Source organism: Chiloscyllium plagiosum, chromosome 49, assembly GCF_004010195.1.
Source record: "Chiloscyllium plagiosum isolate BGI_BamShark_2017 chromosome 49, ASM401019v2, whole genome shotgun sequence".
Classification (NCBI taxonomy): Eukaryota; Metazoa; Chordata; class Chondrichthyes; order Orectolobiformes; family Hemiscylliidae; genus Chiloscyllium; species Chiloscyllium plagiosum.
Window position 1 is genome coordinate 3,483,260 of NC_057758.1, and position 11,010 is coordinate 3,494,269.

Below are 11,010 nucleotides of genomic sequence, written 5' to 3' on the forward strand. Positions count from 1 at the left end.
TAGATAGCGATCCAGAGCACATCTCCCACCACAGGAGCAGAAGTGTCCATTCAGCACATCAAGTCTGTCGTGCCATTTAATGGGACTACAGCTGATCTGACCAATCTCTCCTGCAGCGTCCCTGTCTTTCCCCCTTAAACCATAATTCCACACTCATTAAAAATCTCTCTCATTCTTAAACTTGGATATACTGAATAACCCAGTATTTTCAGCCCTCTGCGGTAAAGAACTAAATAGATTCACGTCCCTCACAGCACAATCACTCCAATATTGTGGAGATCCCACAGCACTGACACTCTGAGAGTACCTACACCCTCAGCTCTCACCATCTGACAATGCCTATTCCCTCAGCACTGAACCCAAACAGTGCCCATTGCCTCAGCACTGAACTTCCAACAGTCCGTCACTCCCTCAGATCTGAACGTCCGATCATGCGGCGCTCCCTCAGCACTGAACATCCAACAGCCCACTCTGACATTGCCCACTCCCTCAGCACTCAACGTCTAACAGTATGGCACTTCCTTAACACTCCCGCCAACAATGCGGAACTCCCTCAGCACTGAGTGTCTGACAAAAGGGCACACCCTCAGTACTGAGCCTCCAACAGTAAGGAGCCCTATCTGAACTGAGCCTCTGACAGTGCAGAGTTCCCTCATATCTGAAACTCTGACAGTGCGGCAAATCCTCAGCTCTGATACTCTGACAGTGTGATACTCCCTCAGCGCTGACAATCTGTCAGTGTGGCACGCCCCCAGCGCTGACCCTTCAACAGTGTGTCATTACCTCAGCACAGACGCTCCAACAGTGCGGCACTCCCTACGACAATGTGGAGCTCCATCAGCACTGACACTCCAACACAGCCGAGCGCCCTCAGCCTTACCTTGCATCAGTGCAGCGCCCCCTCAGCACTGAATCACCGACAGACGAGCGTTTCCTCAGAACTGACCCTCCAACAGTGCAGCGGTCTATCAGCAGTGACCCTCGAAAGTGTGCTTTCCCTCAGCACTGACCCTCGACAATGCATGCTCCCTAAGCGCTGACCCACAAACAATGCAGCATTCCGTCAGCACTGAGACTCCGAATGCATGGCACTGGCTCAGCAATGACCCTCCAGCAGTGCGGATGCCCCGATCGCTAAAGCTCTGGCAGTGCCCACTCCCTTAATACTGACCCTCCAACAGTGTGGCGCTCACTCTACATGGACCCTTCGACCATGCACAGCTCCATCAGCACTGACCCTCTGATAGCGCGGAGCTCCCCTAGCACTGACCCTCCGATAGTGGAAACTCCCTCCCACTGACACTCCAATAATGCAACACGCCCTCAGCACTGATCATCTGACCGTGTGTGCCCCGTCAGCACTGGGCCTCGGACAATGTGGAGTTCCCTCAGCATTGTCCCACCAACGTGGGTCACTTTCTCAGCACTGACCTTCTGGCAGTGCTGTCCTGCCTCAGCGTGATCCCTCATCCTGTGCAATGCTCCCTCAGCGCTGACCGTCCAACTGTGCCCATTATGTCAGCACAGACCCTCCATCCGTGTGACATTTCTTCAGCACTCATCTTGCGACAGTGAGGCACTCCCTCAGCAGTGACCCCCGAACGTGTGGTGCTCCCTCACCGCTGACTCTACAAGAGTGCCTACTGATGCAGTTCTGATCCTCCGACCGTGTGGCAATTCAACAGTTCTGCCCCTGCAACAGTTTGGCCTTCCACAGCGCTGGCACTCTGAAAGTGGAGATACCCTCAGCACATACGCCCTAACAGTGGCCACTCCCACAACGCTCCAGAAGTCCCACGTTGCCGCAGCACTGACACTGCAACTGTGTGGAGGTGTTCGACAGTGTGGCACTCCCACAGCACTGACCCTACAACAGTGGGACACTCCCTCCAACAGAGCAGAGTAGCCTGAGCACTGAGGCAATGTCAGATCCACTCTCGCCCTTCACTGACCCAATGACAATGGTGCACATCCTCAGGACTGATCGTCCAACAGTGCGACACTCCCTCAGCGCTGGCCCTCTGATACAACCGAGCTCCCACAGCCTGAAACTGCGTCAGTACAGCACTCCGTCAGTGCTGAGCCTCGGACTGTTTACGTTTCCTCATTACTGACCCACTAACAGTGCAGCGCTCTATCAGCACTCACCTTCCAAACTGCATGCTCCCAATGCACTGACGCTCGACAGTGTGTTATTCCTCAGCACTGACCCTCTAAGAGTTCCACAATTCCTCAACACTGACAGTGCGGAGCTCCATTAATGCTGACCCTTCGACTGTGTTTTACTTCACCAGCACTGACACACCAACGGTGCTGTGCTTCCTCAGCAGTGATCCTCTGACAGCGCGGAGCTCCCTCAGCACTGACCCATCAAATGTGTTGCGCTCCCCAGCACTGAACCGCCAACAGCGCGGCATTCCCTCAGCACTTACCCACCAACGGTGCTGTGCTTCCTCAGCACTGATCCTCTGACAGCGAGACGCTCTCGCAGCACTGAACCACCAACAGAGCAGCGCTCTCTCAGCATTGACCTTCTAACAATGCCCACTCCCACATCACTGATCCAGCGACAATGTGGAGCACACTCTGGTCTGACCATCTGACAATCCAGAGCTCCAACAGCACTACCCCTCTAGCAGTGCGGCACCCATCAGCAATGACGCTCTGAGAGTGCCCACTCCTTCAGCACTGACCCTCTGACATTGCGGCATTCTCTCAATACTGACTTGTCTTTCCCCAGCATCGACCCTCCAATAGTACTGTTCCCGTTAGCACTGAATCCCTGAGGATGCAGAGCTCCTTCGGCACTAAACGCCCAATTTCTCTTCGACAATGTGGAACTCCCTCATCACTGACCCTTTGATAGAAAGACACTTCCTCAACACTGACTATCCAAAACTGGGGCACTCCACCAACACTGACTTTCGAGATTTTGGCATTCCCTCAGCACTGACCGTCTGAATATGCCCACTTCGTCAGCGCTAAACCTCCTATAGAGCCCACACTCACAACTCTGAATGCACAAGTGTGCCCACTCCCACGACACTGTCCATACAACAGTGCTGCACTTCCTCAGCACTGACAGTCCGTCAGTGTGGAACTCGTTCAACACTGACCCACAAACAGTTTGTGGCTTCCTCAGCACTGACCCTATGACAGGTGCCACTGTCCTTCAACACTGGCATTCGGAACATCAAGAGCTCGCTCAGCCCAGAGACTTCACCAGTGTGACACGACCACAGCACTAAGCCTCCAACACTGTGGCACTCCATCCGCTCTGACCTTGCAACAGTGCCACGCTCACTCAGACCTGACACTCCGACAGTGTGGAGCTCTGTCAGCAATCACCCTCCAATAGTACGGAGATCCCTCAACGCTGAAACTCCGACAATGTGCGGCTCACCACCGAGTCTTCAACGATGTGGCACTCTCTCAGCATTGACCATCGAACATTGCAGCAAGCCTTCTGAATTGATCTTCCAATAGTGCGGCACTTCCTCAGCACTTACCCTCTGACAGTACGGCACTCTCTCTGCACTGACCCACCATTAGTGCTGCGCTCCCTCAGCACTGGCCTTTCGAAAGTGTAGCACGCCATCAGGTGGTCACTCAGCACCAACCCTCCAAATGAGGAAACTCCTTCAGTACTCACACTCCGGCAATACTAGCTCCGTCAAGCTGACTCTGCTATAGTTTGGAACTCCCTCCGTGGTGATCATCCAACAGTGTGGCACTCCCTCAACACTTACCCTCCAACAGAGTGTCATTCCCTCAGGCTGACCATCTAACAGGGCCACACTCCCTCAGGACTGACCCATCAACAGGAGCGAACTCCCTCAGCACTGACCTTTTGACATTATCAGCATGCCCTCACCACAGACCCCCCAACAGGATAGCATCGCCTTCGTGCTGTCCCCCTGAGAGTGCTGCATTCCCTCAGCATGAACCCTGTGAAAGTCCCTACTCCCTGAATACTGACTCTCTGACAGTGCGGAGAACCCTCCACACTGATTATCAATCAGTATGGTACTCACATGTCACTGACTCTCTGAAATTCCACACTCCCACAGCACTGAACATGTAACAGAGCGGCGCTAATTTAGCACTGTGCCTCCGACTGTGGGGTATTCGCTTCAGCGCTGACCGTCCGACAATGCGGCTGCACTGACGTTTCGACAGTGTGGGACTCCCTCTGCTCTGACCCTCCAACAGTGCGACACTCTAACATTATCAGTTCCCTCAGCACTGACACTCTGACAGTGCGAACTCCCTCTACACTGACCCTTTGACTGTTCCTGCTCTTTCAGCACTTACTCTCCGACAGTATGGAATCCCCTCTGCACTGATCCTCCAACAAATAAGCGCCCCACAAGACTGACCCTCCGAAAGTGCCCGCTCCCGCAGCACCGACGTTCCACCAGTGCATGTGCACTCAGTGCTCTCGCTCCGATAGTGCACGGTCCCCTACTCCAACAATGCAGTGCTCCTTTCGAACTGGCCCTCGACAGTGCGTCACTCCCTCAGCACTGACCTTCTGACAGTGCAACACACCCTTACTAGTGACCTTACAATGGTGCGGCACATCCTCAGTGCTGACTTTCCGACAATGCGGCAGTCCATCAGTACAGAACCTCTGACAAAGCCCTTTCTTTCGGCACTGAATCTCCGACAGTGCAGCACCCAGTAAAAACTGACTTTCCACAGTGGGGAGCTCCCTCAGCGCTGACACCCCGACTGTGCCCGCTCCACCAGCACTGGCCATCCAACAGTACCCACTGCCTAATCGCTGACCCTCCAACAGCGCGACACTCCCGCAGCACTGACCCTCCAATAGTGGTCGCTCCTTCAGCAGTGTCGCTCCATCAATGCCCACTTCCTCAGCACTGATTTTCAAATAGTACGGCACTCTCTCAATGCTGAACCTCCCACAGTGCAGTGATCCCACAGCACTAACCCTCCAACAATATACTGTATCTGAGCACTGACCCACCAACAACACCATCTGCCTCACAACTGAACTTCTAACTGAGCCCATATCCTCAGCACTGATCCTTTGATAGTGCTGTAACACACAGCACTGACCATGTGACAGAGCCTGCTTCCCCAGCACTGAGCATCTAAGGGAGACTGCTTCCTCAACACAGTGTGTCTCACAGAGCCGACTCTGTCAACACTGACCCTCTGACAAAGTCCCCTTCCTCAGCAATGACCATCCAACAGTGCGTTGTTCCATCAGCACTGACCTTCTGACAGTGCTGTGGTCCCTCAGCACTGACACTCCGTCAGAGGCCGCTCCCCCAACACTGTGCAGCTGACAGTCCTGACTCCCCATCGATTGACTGCCCAACAGTGTGCAGCAGCCTAAACACTGACCTCTGAGAGGCATGAACATCCCCAGACATCATGATGATTGTCTCCATCCTATTCTTCTGGTTGGAGCTGAACAGACTTACAATGGGTGAAGTGGGATTTTGCCACGTTGCGATGGCACTGTGATTGTGACCAGGTTGGAGTTATAAGATACCAAAGTACGTCCCCATTTTCTGGCATTCCCCTCCCACTTACCCCACCCAGGCCCCCTAAATCCTGGTCAGTGTGAGCACACACTATTCCTAACGAGTAATGAGAGACAGACAATACCCAGTGATCAATGCAGTGAATTTTATTGCCTTGTTTCAGAAAACAGTGGCTCAGACTATTATCGTGTATACGTCATTAAGCTGAACCCGAATTTCAGAATGGGCGGACAGCATCAGTTGAACCTCAGTCATGCCTCGCCTTGTGACACATTTGGTTTTTCCTCCCTCAGCTATTCCAACAGCAGTACTTGTTCCCGGCACATATCCCATTGAGAGTAGTCTCACTCTTGTCACACGGCCTTTGTTTACAAGTTGCACCCAAACTCTTACAATCGCTGAAGAAACCTGGGAAGCAGAAAACGCGTTTCATTATTATCAACAGTCAGTGTATACGTAGGGTTCAACCAAGAGATTGAGAGAGCTATACTGTGCAGTGTAGTTTCACGGAGGGATAGGGAAAGAAGAGCTATCCAAAGTGCTCAAAGTGTGTTCTAACCGATACTGAGAACACAACTGTGCACTGTGCTAATGTGTGGTGCAATTGAGTGTTTTCAAGCAGAATTGTGCATAATGATTTAGTGTGGTGTAACTGAGAAATATAGATAGCAGAATTGTGAACTGTTCTTTACATTTACTGCAGGTGAGTGACATTGTGAGCAGAATTCTGCACTGCGCATTTTATGTGGTACAACTGAGAAATGTTGAGAGCAAAAATTGCACTGTGCTTTATATTTGGTATAATTGAGAAATATTGCGAGCAGATATGTGCACTGTGCATTATATGGGCTGTATGTGAGGAACATTGCGAGCATAATTGTGTATGCTGTTTTCTGTATGGTGTAACTGAGAGATATCGGGAGCAGAATTGTGCACACTTCCTTATATGTGGTGCAATGGATAATTATTTAGAGAAGAATTGTGCACTGTGTTTTAAGTACGGTAAAAGTGAGGGACACCGAGAACAGAATTAGGCATCTTGATTTAAGGATATCAGCACTGACACATAAAGTGGAGATGTACCGTTATGCCAATTGGAAACCAACTTTTCAATCGGCTGAATAAGAAGATTTAGTGTGGAGACGGGGTGACTTTTACCTGAGATGTAATAATCCATCTGCTATTGCGGCTTCTAAAAGGATGAAATGGTTTATCTAAACTTTGAAATTGCTTCTTCCCAACAGTTCTTGTGCCGTGAAAGAAAACTATTTGCCTTTTTTGAAATGTCCATGTTCTTCCTGTTAATTGTATACCTGGAACCTTTTCTGAAAATGTCCATGGATAAGCCCCAATGATAAGAGAAACAAAACAATTTGGCATCTCTGGCCTAACAAGCTAGGTTTCAGTGTGGAACCTTACTTTTCCTGTATGACCACAAGCTGGGATCATTTCAATTTGGAGATCAGAGCGATGCACATTTCTCCGAGTGAGGTCAAACGATTGGGAGCAAAATTCTTGGAGAACGGACTAGCTCACATTGAAGCAGGGATGTCAAGAAATCTCCAATGGTGCCTCACGGGACCATGTGAAACAAACTCTAGCACAGGGCATCAGGCATTGCCTCAACATTATATTGTTTCAAGAAATGGCTTAAAGGCAGAGAGATAGAGAGCGAGAAATAGACAGCGAGAGACAGAGAGAGAGGAAGAGATAGGCAGAGAGAGGCAGGCAGATAGAGAAGCAGAGACAGAGATAGTGATAGAGGGAAACAAAGATTATAAAGAGAAGTTGAGAGAGAGAGGGATAGAGATAGAAAGAAAGAGAGAGAGAAAATGCAGATACGCAGAGACAGAGATAAGGATAGTGATAGAGGGAAAGCGAGATCATAAAGAGTAGCAGAGACAGAGATAGAGATAGAGAGAAATGGAGAGACAAACGGAGAGACTGAGAGCGACGGAGGCAAAAAAGACAGAGAAAGAGAGAGGTACAGAAAGAACAAAATGTGTGTGAGAGAGTCAGTGGTGAGGGGAACAGCTTAAAGGAGTTTTAAGGATCATGTTTTCATTGTAGTAGCCCCCTCTCAACGTAAATGCATAGCCTCTCGTATTAGACATTTCAACTCTGGGAAAAAAAAAGATTCTGACCGTTAACTCTATCTATGCATCTAATGATTTTATAGACTTCGACCAAGTCTGCCCTCAGCCTCCGCCGCTCCAGGGGAAACATTTGATAATGATGTAGAGGTGCCAGTGTTGGACTGGGATAGATAAAGTTAAAAAGTGGACAACACCAGGTAATAGTCCAAAAGGTTTATTTAGAAGGCTTGCTTTCGAAGCGCTGCTCCTTCATCAGTTCGATGTTGGGTCAGGATCATAGGACACATTATGTATCGTAAATGATCTAAGTACTTCCAAATAAAACTGTTGGAGTATAACCCTGTGTTTGTATGATGTTTAACTGAGTTTTCCTGGCCTCTTCTTTATAGTACATGTCCTCTCATCCAGGCAACATCCGGGTAATCCTCTTCCGCATTCTCTCCATTGCCTTCACATCTTTCAAATAATTGTGGTGATCCTCATTGAACGCAACATTCAAGCGTTCAAGCAAACTCTTACAAAGCTACAACATGATATCCTGCCTCTGGTACTCATTTACCAGACTAATCAAGGCGATCCTGCCATATTCATTCTTTCCGACCTAATCTACTGGCATAGCTACTTTCAGGGAGCTATTGACTTGAGTCTCAAGTTCCCACCGTACATCAATGCTGTTTCAGGTCCCTGTAACACGTCTACTTTACATTTCATCTCCGCAAAAATGCAGCAACTCACGCTTACCGTCATTCAGTGTGTCGAAGGGTCTGAGATACGGAGATCTGAAATCAGGAAATTAATCAGAGGTGTTGCAGAGAGTCCTGAGGGTGGAATAGAAGATGATCTGCTCAGCCATCACCTCCTTCAACAGCGGCACACACTGGATGGTCCAAACAGCCTATTTGTATCCCTACACATTATGACCTTAGAAATGTAATGTTCACAGCAGCCTCTCTGGGTGTGTGGGGATGGGAATGGGGGAGGGAGTGAAGGAGGTCTGATCGGAGTTATAATTCCAATGTCACAGAATCACCCGCAACGCAGAAGGAGGCCGTTCGGCCCGGCTTGTCCATGCCATTTCGGCAAGTGGGCAGTTCACCCAGCGCCATTCCGCTGCCTCTTCGTCATTTCTTTTCAAATAATCTCTTCCCGGAGGCTTCTGTTCGACCTCCCCAGCTCCCCATCGGGCAGGACGCTCGTTCCCCAAACCCCTCAGTGCTGGAAGTTTGCCTCCCTCACTCTGTATTTCTGCCTCCTTTACCAATTCCCTGAGCCCTCTAGTTGTTCAAAATCCTGTTTAAGAAACCGAACACACGGTGACCCAGGAAAGAAGAGCAAGGACGTTTTTGATTGTGCTGCACTTTTTCACCTTAACAGAACCAACATGAGACGATGCTGAAACAAGCCAAAGCAGCCCTGACCCAAATAAAAGGCAGTACAGGCTGAAAGACGGAATGGCATCCTCGGTTTCTCCCGTTTCCCCACACCCAGAGTGTTCCCTGCGATTTGCACTGACCTCCCAAATAAATGCCGCTTCGCAGTTCCCTGTCAGCAGTGTTGGGCTGCGCCATCACCAAGGCACAAAGAAGCAATATTGGAGATGTCCACATCATCAGGCTTGCTGCTCCGAGCTACAATGAGCAGGCTGGCACACTGCTGTTGTTTATATGGAGTCAGAGAGTCTGCTGTCGTTAATCATCACACATGTATGAACTAATATGCACGCACACGCACGCACAGACACACACACACACAGGCACAGATACACACACGTGCAGACACACAGACACACACACACACCAAGACACACACCCCTACAAACACATACACAAGGACACAAACACACACACCACCCCCACAAACACACACACCCCACACAGAAACACACAGAGAAACACACCGAGAGAACACAGATACACACCCAGACACACACGCTACCCCTCACACGCACACACACGAGCACACAGACACACACCCATGCACAGGCACCCACACACATACGCAAACACCCACACCTCCCCCACACACTCACACACACACCACACATACACACCCCACATACACAGCACCCCGCTGTTGTTTAAAAAGAATCAGTCTCCCGTGGGTAATAATCACACATGTGAATCAGCAGAGCTGTAACTCAGTTCCCCAACCGTCAGGATGGCTTCAACCATGATCTTGGTTGCTTGTCACACTACAGGTAACCCCACAAGCATGAAATACTCCTCCCATACGCTCTTACAACAATCAAACATGCACACTTACACACTCTCACACTTACACTCACAATTGCACACACACTCACAGTCGTCCTCTCACACACTTTAACTGTCACATTCACACATTCATACACACACTCACCCAATCACACACATATTCACACAGACCCTCCCAAATCCTCACACACTTAAACAGACCCTACATAGACACACTCATATCCTCACACAAAGACACACGTGCTCACGCACACACTCACAAACTCACAGTCACACTGTCAAAGACACCCACACATTCACACTCGCGCTCACACACGAAAGTACATCCTCACACACGGACACGCACACACAGATACTCAAACACCCACTCACACAGATGCGCCTCCCACACACTCACACTCACACACAAACACACACACTCGCACTTACACAACAAATTCACAAAAAGTCTTTAAACAGCGCCTTCCAAACTCACTGCCACCTTCAACTAGAAGGACAATGTCTGCAGGTATTATGGAACACTACCCTCGGCAAGTTCCCCTCCATTTCAATCACAACGCTGACACCCAAGTGCCACAAATGAATGAAAAGATCTTCCACCCACACTCACACACAATTGGTACAAACCCTATTTCCACACGTGCGCTTGCACTCACGTACACACTTACACAGAGGCCCTCCCCCACAGACACTCACACACTTGCATACAGTTTTACACTCTCCCACGCACACTCACATATGCACATGCAAACTTACACAAACCCTTCTTCTACACACGCATAAACTCAAACACAATAACACACTCTCCCATATAATAACACAAACTGACCGACACTCTCCAACACTCACACACTTGTGCATACTTACACAAATTGTCCTCCAACACTCACACACACTCACACACAATTGCGCAGACCCTCTTCCATACACTAACTCACTCAGACCGCTTATTCAGACTCTTTCCCACACAGACACTCACATATATACACGCACACAAACTCCTCCCCCACACACTGTCACTCACACACAATAGCACAGATCCTCTCCGACAAACTCACACATGCACAGACGCTGACAGAGAACCTTTCCCACACTCTCACCATCACACACTAAGTCAGAAACTCTCCCACACTCACACACACTTACACAGACCCACTCCCACACTCTCACATTCACTCTTACACA